The following is a 9750-nucleotide window of genomic DNA, read 5'->3' as shown; positions in this document are numbered from 1 at the left end:
TGCTCTGGTCAAATGCATCCCACTAACCCATCATCATTTAAATGTGTTATTTCCACAGGAGTCAGTTATGTCATTCTTCTTATTCCCACAGTTTTTGTTTTTCAGAGGGTGACATTTCTTGGCTATCTTCCCAGATTCTCAAACTGCTCACGCAGTATGGAAAAATAAAATTCTCCTTGCAAAGCAAGGTAAAGAGGAAACAGAAATCATTTGAGCTAGTGTCGTTATCTTGTTACATCAGTTAGCTCTGAAAGTTTTGACAGGGACCTAGAGAATACAAGGATACAAGAGAAGACCAGAAGCTCCCACTGAGGGCACCCAGCTGGATTGGACAGTGGAGCATGTGACTCTTGCTCTCAGTATGGTAAGTTTGAGCCCCATGTTGGGTGTAGGGATTACTTAAAAATAAAATCTTAGGGGCGCCTGGGTAGCTCAGTCATTAAGCTTCTGCCTTCGGCTCAGGTCATGATCCCGGGGTCCTGGGATCGAGCCCGGCATCGGGCTCCCTGCTCGGCGGGAAGCCTGCTTCTCCCTCTCACGCTCCCCCTGCTTGTGTTCCCTCTCTCACTGTGTCTCTCTCTGTCAAATAAATAAATACAATCTTAAAAAAAAAAAAAAAAGAAGCTCCCACTTGATGAAATGTACTTTTTAAAGGGTCATCTTTTCTGAGGCTTTCTGAGGATCTCTAATTGCAACTGATATTTTTAAGAGCCAGATAAATAGGATAACTAGTGGGAAACTGTTACCCGTGTGATGCAGAAGGGGACTTTCTGGAAACTAAAACTTGTCCTATCTCTGGACATCTTCAATCTGAGTTTTATCTTGATGATAAGAGAAAAGTTAACTCAATGAGTTAAAAGCCATTGTTATTTGTACCTGATTTTTGTCTTGCCCCTTGGCCAGCTGACCAGTAAAATAGTTATTCCTTTTTTGGTCTGTTCTTCACCTTCGTCTCTCTTACGACTCTGATTGCCATTTTGGATTCTGCACATGGGGAGAGAGCAGCTTCTGAAAAAACAGATGACCAGCTTGAGAGTGAATAATGAAAAATTTATTTTCTAAAATGAGTAAGCTAGGATGTAACTTACAAACTTGCTGAATTCCTCGATGGAATTACAAATAGAGAAGGTGCCCAGAATATTACAATTGAAAGAGAAAATGATGGCTATCTCATACAACATCCACCCTCCTCCCATTTCTCTATTAATAGAAGAGGAGACTTGGGATTGGACTGCAAGGGAGGGTGTGTGGTCCCCAGCAAGAGCCGGCACAGTCATGGAGAGCTGGCTTCCACCTGAGCAAGGCTACTTACCAGCTGGGGAACCCTAAGCCATCAGTCACCGCCTCTGCAGAACTTGGAATCATTGCTGCTCTGTCCTCCTTTATGGGCGGTCGCAAGGAGTAAAGTAAGATCAGGTGAGTTTGCAACTGGGCAACTTCTACATGAGAGGTTGCAAACTGATGGCCTGTCATTTTCCTGATGTGTTTTCCTGAAATTTATGATAGCTTCAACTCTTAAATTAGGAGAAGTTATTTGAAAATCTTGCCATTTCTGATAACATGGATGGAGCTAGAGGGTATAATGCTAAATGAAATAAGTCAGACAGAGAAAGACAAATACCATATGATTTCACTCATATGTGGAATCCAAAACACAAAACAAGCAAAGTTAAACAGAAACAGACTCATAAATACAAAGAAAAAATGGATGGTTTGACAGAGGAAAGGGAGGTGGCAAGACGGGTGAATAGGTGAAGGGGACTGAGGTACAAACTTGCAGTTATAAAATAAATAAGTCACAGGGATAAAAATTACAGCAGAGGGAATAGAGTCACTAATGCTGTAATAACTTTGTATGACAAATGGTAACAACACTCACCGTGGTGAGCATTTTCTAATGTGTATAAATGTCAAATCACTATGTTGTACACCTGAAACTAATATAATACTGTATGTCAACTATACTTCAGTTAAAAACAAATTGGTTTTCCATCAGGTTTTTAGATACTTTGTATAAATAAATTTATTTGTAGAAATGTAAGCAAGCAGATAATCAGAACCCCTTGTTGAAATTAAGAAAACAAGGTCTTTCAATATTGGGCCCTCATTCCTACACACATGGAGCTCAGGAGCATTCCCCCCTTTTGATGGGGTATATGATCTCCAGGTTACATCTGTGCCTGCCCCTACCCATTTGTTAATGAGACTTGTGTGGTACAGAGAGGCTTTGGATTTCTTAACCTTTGTAAAAGAGTGAGTTGGAATATTGGGAGTCAAGGTATCTGCACTCCAACTTCCTCCTGGACATAATGTATCATTTCTTTACACTAAGGTTGGAGCTTTGATTTATTTATAAGTCCATAATCACTGACAACACTGAACTTTACCAGATCCCTGTTCTTCTGGAAAACAGGGAAGATTAATCTTCCCAACCTTTTGTTTCCTGAAATCCTCCACCCTTCTGTGTTACTAGAAAGGGCTCCTGTAAAGAATTATCCTTCCCCTTAAGACATGCAAACACTCCCTTGTTTACCCATGAGAGAGCCAGACACAGACCCTTCAAATTCCTGTTCTTTATCTAGTTAAAAAACAAAATTCAACTGAGTGAATTTGAAGATCTGTTTGGCTTTATTCAAAGATTCATGAACTGGGCAGCATCCCATGTAACAAATAGAAAATTGCTCCAAAGAACTATATAAATTGGGAGATTTTCATAGGCAGAAGGGGTCAGGTCAAGGATGTTACTAGCAAGGAATGGATTGTTTCAGGCAAGGCCACCTTCCTTTGGGGGATGGTAAGGGTCTATCAGGCAGATTTCCTCCCTAGTGCTGACCAGGAAATTCCAGACCAACTGGTTAAGATTATATTCCTGGAAAAGGCTGCAACTGTAGTTCGGTTGGGTATGATGTTTGGTGATGTGTTTTTACACAGGTGACTCCATTTGGGGCCTGTTGTCTCTTTAATAGTCTCAAAAATGACCGGATGAATTGACCCCTCCCCACTGGGGAAAGAAGAATTACCTCTGCCTTCAAGATCCTTCTAGATGGACTAAGAATCAAATTGACATGAGACAGATTAACAAGAAAATTCTGCATGTATGGAGAATCCATACAGACATGGAAATTCCAAAGACACTCAGGCAAATATATGTCATTCTGAACTAAGGAGAAGGGGCAGGGGTCTGGGACTTCAAAGGGAAGGAATGCAATTCGAAGGACAATGAAAAAGAGTAAATGTCTGGTCAACAAGCATCTGCCGGGCCACTCAGAAGCCATGGGACTTAGGAGTTTGATCCCACAGGCCTTGCTATGTTCCTGCCTGTCTCTCTTACCTAGTTCATGTGCTAGTGTAGTTATCTGTGGTGACAGTTCTCTTCCTGGAGCAGGGCCTCTATCTAAATTCTTCAAAGTAATTGTGGGGGAGCAAAAAGTTTCTTCCTGAGTCTTTTGAGTCTTGATTGTGTTCAGTTCAGCATAATCTGCATGCCATAGTGGGCTATCTTAAGGCAGCCTGCCCTTGGCCCCTACACCACCACCCCCCAAAAAACCCCACTAACTAGACACAGATATAAATTTTTTTTTTGATCGGCTGACTGACTGGGGCTTCCCCTGAAGATAGAAGCAACTCCACCTGTAAGATCACCCCACCTATAATTTGCGTACTCCTCCCTATAAAAAGTCTTAGGGGAAACCTGCAGTGACATTGATCTTGACATCTAGAAGGCTCTTTCTATTGCAACAGTCTGACTAAAGTCAGTTTCCTTACCTTATTTGTTCAGGTTTATTTGCTTTTGACACCCTGGTTCCTAAAACTGTATAGGATCTTTGCACAGAGCACGAATCCTATTAAGCATTTCAGACTGAGTCACAGTGTTGGACAGTGGTTGAGTGTTCTCCTAGCTTAGGGGCTGATGGAGAAAGGGAAGCTCTAAGGAGGCAGGACGGGAGAGCAGGACAAATCTAGAGATAGTTTGAAGAGAATAGTGGAAGGTGTGTCTTTGTGATGGGCAGAAAATTCTCTAAAAGTCATTTCCATTCACTCAAGACAATTCCATAAGCTAAGACATGCCACCTCCAGCTATCTCATCAAAACCCAGCCCTGATCACTGCACTGATCTATTCAAAAGACTGTGGCTGTTCTCCATTGACTTTGGGGTCCAGACCAAACTCTGTAGTGTGGCACAGAAGATGCTTCACAACGTGATCCTATCCAGTCTTTCCCGTAGCTTCTCCCCACCAATCCTCAAGCCACACCCTCCCCCAATACAGCAATACAAATGAAGCATCCAGTTTTGGGCGAGCGTTCCTGGGGAGACCTGAGCTCCACGCCCCATATTAGGACTCTGGCACGACTCCAGGAGCGCCGTTTACTGAGGAAAACCAGTGGCCCTGGGAGAAACGGGAAAAAACCAAAGTGGGAGCTCCGGTTAATCCCGGGAACCTGGCATTAAGGCAGTCCCGCTGTGGACCGTGCATGGTATCTGCTGGCCATTAAGGGAGAGAGACGAGGGCCATAGAAGAGCATCGTGCTTCCTGGGATACCCGGCGCGGACCGAAAGACAGCCTCCGATTTTCTGGTTCTAATCTCTCCATGGCTTTGAGCTATTTTACAACCTTTTCAGTTGTAAGTACTTGATAGCAATGCAAAATGTTCTCATGAACATGCAAATTTTGTCCTGAGAGAGGTTGAATTGATTTCCCTAGCCCCTGTGGAAAAACCAGTTTGCTTCTGTTTACGTATTAATGTCACTATTTCTGATCTATAAACACATCCGTTCTTAGAGTTATAATGCCTGCCTGGTTCCTTCATTGATTAATGAGCAAAATTAAACCTTTAGCATATACATACAATTGATCCTTGAACAACACCGGGGTTAGGGGCAATGACACCCACAGTCAAAAATCCACACGTGGGGCGCCTGGGTGGCTCAGTTGGTTAAGCGACTGCCTTCGGCTCAGTTCATGATCTTGGAGTCCCTGGATCGAGTCCCGCATCAGGCTCCCTGCTTGTCAGGGAGTCTGCTTCTCCCTCTGACCCTCCCCCCTCTCATGTGCTTTCTCTCTCTCTCATTCTCTCTCTCTCAAATAAATAAATAAAATCTTTAAAAAAAAAAAAATTCACACGTAACTTTTGACTCCCCCCAAAACTTTACTGTTGACCAGAAGCCTTATGATAACAGTTGATTAACACATATTTTGTATGTTATATATCTACATTATTCTTACAATAAAGTGAGTAGAGAAAAATCATAAGGAAGAGAAAATACATTTATAGTACAGAACTCTACTGTATTTATTGAAAAAATCCGTGTATAAGTGGACCCATGCAGTTTAAACCAATGTTGTTCAAGAGTGAACTGTGTGTGTGTGATGATGATTTTAATTATCTTTTAATAGAGGGTTAGATGCTGTCTGGTCCCACCCAAAATTCTTCCAAATCTACCCAGAGACAAGTTGTCTCATCATCTTGAGAGAGTCACAGGAGATGGAGGGTTGATGTCACTATGCCAGGACTAAAAAAATGAATTGTGAAACATCATGAAAGAAGACCTTCTTCACCCTGGGAGCAGCTCCAGCAGCTGGGAAGACACCAGCATCAACAGGTGGAGGATCTGTGCCCAGGTCAGTCGGCGGGGGGGGGGGGGGGGGGGCAACATTGGTCAGCTTCTGTGCCACAGTGGCAGTGGGTTAAGGAGAGCTGTGTCTAAGGACAGACATCACAGCCAGCCATGGACAGAAGGGAAGCCTGGAGGCCTGAGGAATGGATGAGCCTGGGAGCCCAGTGGGCCTCAAACCTACAGGGTTTTCTTGTCGTCATTGTTAAATATTCCCAACATTCTTTGAATACCCTTTTTTTTTTAAGATTGTATTTATTTATTTGACAGAGAGAGACTCAGCGAGAGAGGGAACACAAGCAGGGGGAGTGGGAGAGGGAGAAGCTGGCTTCCCGCCGAGCAGGGAGACTGACGCTGGGCTCGATCCCAGGACCCCGGGATCGTGACCTGAGCCGAAGGCAGACGCTTAACGACTGGGCCACCCAGGTGCCCCTGAATATCCTCCTTAAGGCAGACATGGGACTGGGGAGGAAAGAAAGGATTAGGTTACTTTGGTGCTGTATTCAAGTTCTTGGATCCTGATGTGGGAAACAAAAGCAGAAGAAAAATTATTAAATTTCCTTACTACCTACAGCCCACTGACAAGTCCTTGAAACAGGCAGAGTGACTTTCCTCTAGGGACTCAACTGCTTCGATGTTAATACTTTGCTAAGGGCAAAAGGCAATCTTAGCCTGACCCTCAGGATCCTGTAAGTCTACTTTAACATATAAAAATTCCTTTAGATATTTCATTTATCTCTAAACCTGCCCCCTCAAAGATATGTGTTGGCAATCATCCCCCAAGCATATGGCTCACCGATACACATCTGAAGGGTCTCATGACTCAGGTTTTATTAGCCCGTAATAAATGACCATTTCCCAACAATAGCTAGCCCCCTTAAGGTCCTGGAAACCTTGCTTCTAAATTCCTTAGAGACTTACGCTATCCCTAACCCCTGCCCCAACTTGAAAGTATATAATGAACCACTACCTTTTTTCACCAAAGACTTCTCAAGAATTCTTTCTTGGCCATTGGCTTCTAACCCTAACGTCTTTCCTACATCAATCTTCATACTCGTTATTAAAGAATCTGGGATACCAGGTTATGTAAGAAAGCAAGTATCTTATGGTATAGAAAATACGCTCTTGAGATGCCCATCTGTTGAGATCACCCCTTCTTCAAACATCCCTCCCCGAGCACACTAGTATCCATACCAGTTATCAATCATAGACTATGGTCAGTCTCTCCTCGGCGGTCAGGGATTGTCAACGTATCTGCCATTTTCAGATGACATTGGTGACTATGAAGGCTACAATGCAATCAATTTCAAAATGAAATTGCAAGTCTTCTGAAAGATGTGGGTGTGTGAAACAATGAGTCTGACACTGGAGGAGTGTTTGAAGTGTGTACGAAGCCATGACAGGCAGGAAGAGACAGTTAATAACAGAGGGGAAAAAAAAAAAACTGACCAGATTTGGCAGACATGGTAGGTGACTCATTCAACATCTTCCACCCCCTTCTTTTCCTGCCTGTCTCTACTTTAGAAGCTGGAAAAGCTGAAATAACCTTTCTCCCTGTCTTTCCTGCAGCCAACGTGAACCGGACTGCCCAAGTTCAAATCTGGCTTCACCTCTTCCTAACTACATGATCCTGAGCAAGTCATTTAGCTCTCTTTCCCTCAGTTCGCTCATCTGTAAAATGTACCTGCTTTGTGGAGTTGTTCTGAGGATTAAATGAGTTAATATATGCAATGCCCTAAGAATAGTTCCTGGTGAAGAAAACAAAAATGCTAACTCAGGGGTACCCGGCTCTTGGTAGAGGATGCAACTCTTGGTCTTGGGGTCATGAATTCAAGCCCCATGTGGGCCATAGAGCCTACTTTAAAAAAAAAAAAAAAGGCAACACTAACTCAAAAACCTGGGTGGCTCGGTCATTGGGCGTCTGCCTTCAGCTCGGGTCATGGTCTCAGGGTCCTGGGATCGAGCCCCGTGTTGGGCTCCCTGCTCGGCGGGGGGCCTGCTTCTCCCTCTCCCTCTGCCATTCCCCGTGCTTCTGCTGTCCTGCTCTCTCTCTGTCAAATAAATAAATAAAATCTTTAAAAAAAAAAGATATCTGCACCCCCATGTACACTGCAGTATTATTTACAATAGCCAAGATATGGAAGCAACTTAAGTGTCCACTGATGGATGAATGGATAGAAAAGATGTGATATATATATGCGTGTGATATATACACAGACTGGAGTACTACTCAGCCATAAAAAAAAAAGAATGAAATCTTGCCATTTTCAACAAAAGTGGATGGACCTTGAGGGTGTTATGCTAAGTGAAATAAGTTAGACAGAGAAAGACAAATACTATATGATCTTACTTTTATGTGGAATTTACAACAACAATAAAGACACCAAGCTGACAGTTATGGGGAACAGACTGATGGTTCCTAGAGGTGGGAGGTGGGCAAAATGGGGTGAAGGGAGTCAAAAATTACAAATTTCCAGTTATAACATAAATAAGTCACGGGGATGTAATGTACAGCATGGTGACTATAGTTAATAATACTATATTGTATATTTGAAAGTTGCTAAGAGAAAAAATCTTAAAAATTCTCATTACAAGAAAAAAAATCTGTTAACTATGTGTGGTGATGGGTGTTAACTAGACTTATTGTGGTGATCATTTCTCAATATATACAAATATTGAATATATACAAATATTGAATTATGTTGTACACCTGAAACGAATATAATGTTTGTCAATTACACCTTAACTGAAAATAAACAAAAAAAAGAATAGTTCCTGGCAAGTAGCAAGCACTCAGTGTGACCAGGAGTGTAACTGATCTAGAAGTAGGGGCACATGCATGTACACCTCTCAGTGTGGAGGTGAGGAGACACAATTAACAATCCCACAGACTGCATATTTTGGAGGAGGTATGGTTTGCTGAAGCAAATTCTGGATGCTGGGCTGGCTAACACCCTAGAGGCCCACCAGCTCTGCTGAATCACCAGCAGCCCAAGGCGATTGCCATAAGTCAAGCACTCACCAGCAGGCCAAAGAGAAGGTGTATAACTATTGAATTCCAGACTCATCACCACTGCACCCTTGGAAGGCTAATCCAGAGCCAAACAAGTTTGGAAAGTTCTTTTCCTCCTCTCCTGATACTCCTTTTACCTTTTCCTCTGCTTAATTTTCTCAGGCTTAATTTTCTCAGCCCTGTATCTATTCACACAAAATTGTGATAAACACTCCTCTCCCATCTGTAATGTTAATCTGGAACTGTGTGGAAGGCATAATCTTGCCAACACTTGGTTGGCTATACATCATCATTAGCAGAACAATTCTGCCCCCCTTCAGCCACATTTGTCAAGTTCCTACTGTTTTCTTGGCTCGAACTTTTCTCCCTTAGTAACTCCTCTTGGTAAGCCCCTCAATTTCTTCCATCTTGATGACTGTGTTTCCTTAATAGTCCCTCAGTTTTCCTGCCCCCTACCCCAGACTCTTCAGGGACTCAGGTTGGCTTTTGCTCACCAAAGGGCAGTCTGGCTGAATGTGCGGTGTCCCATTTCTTGGCTACTCTTGACCCCTTGGCTGTTGAGTTTTCCTCTAGAGCACGGTGGTGAGTAATTGCACCCAAATCTCTAGCAAAAGCAGTGCCAAGAACTAACAGGAGGCCCTCTGAGCATAAAATTACAATTTCAAGCTGAGGAAATGTTTCTCTAATCATTTCCTGCCTTTCTCAATTCCTTCCATCCCATCTATAATCATCCTCCTTAAAGATAAAAATAAAATAAAATCTGGTTATAGAATTTCTGAACTTTAAACAGATTCATTGCAACACAGGTTGTAAAACTTCCATTTTGTACAAATTCCCAATTTGAAGAGAATAGATATGCAATCCATCTGTGAAATTCATAAAGCAGAACTTTATTTCATTAATAGGCAGGCTAATTCAATGTAGACATATGAAAAGGACCATGAGTAGTATCCAGCAAAATATATGGAGCATGAAATAGTGAAATAGTATTAACAGCACTCTAAAGTTGAGGCTCTAAAAGCAGCATAAACAGGAAAGGCATGCTGGTGATTTAGAGAAGGGATTTCTCAGTTGTCATTTTGTGTGGCCAGTGATACTTTGACATTACTGTTCAAAGCATAAT

At 42.5% G+C, this 9750-nt stretch overlaps 1 long non-coding RNA gene across 1 annotated transcript; it reads left to right on the top strand.

Moving 5' to 3' along the window:
• The first annotated feature begins 209 nt into the window (after nucleotides 1-209).
• Nucleotides 210-7838, top strand: LOC123834621 (uncharacterized). Its single transcript, XR_010409834.1, has 5 exons — nucleotides 210-364; nucleotides 1211-1416; nucleotides 2932-4623; nucleotides 5397-5621; nucleotides 7184-7838. It is a non-coding gene; the product is annotated as an uncharacterized LOC123834621 (long non-coding RNA).
• The last annotated feature ends 1912 nt before the right edge of the window (nucleotides 7839-9750 follow it).

Source organism: Mirounga angustirostris, unplaced genomic scaffold (assembly GCF_029215605.1).
Source record: "Mirounga angustirostris isolate CCGP_5_RB_7025 unplaced genomic scaffold, mMirAng1.0.hap1 SCAF_1, whole genome shotgun sequence".
NCBI classification, from domain to species: Eukaryota; Metazoa; Chordata; class Mammalia; order Carnivora; family Phocidae; genus Mirounga; species Mirounga angustirostris.
Note: the sequence above shows the minus strand (reverse complement) of the source record. Positions and strands in the feature narration are given on the sequence as shown.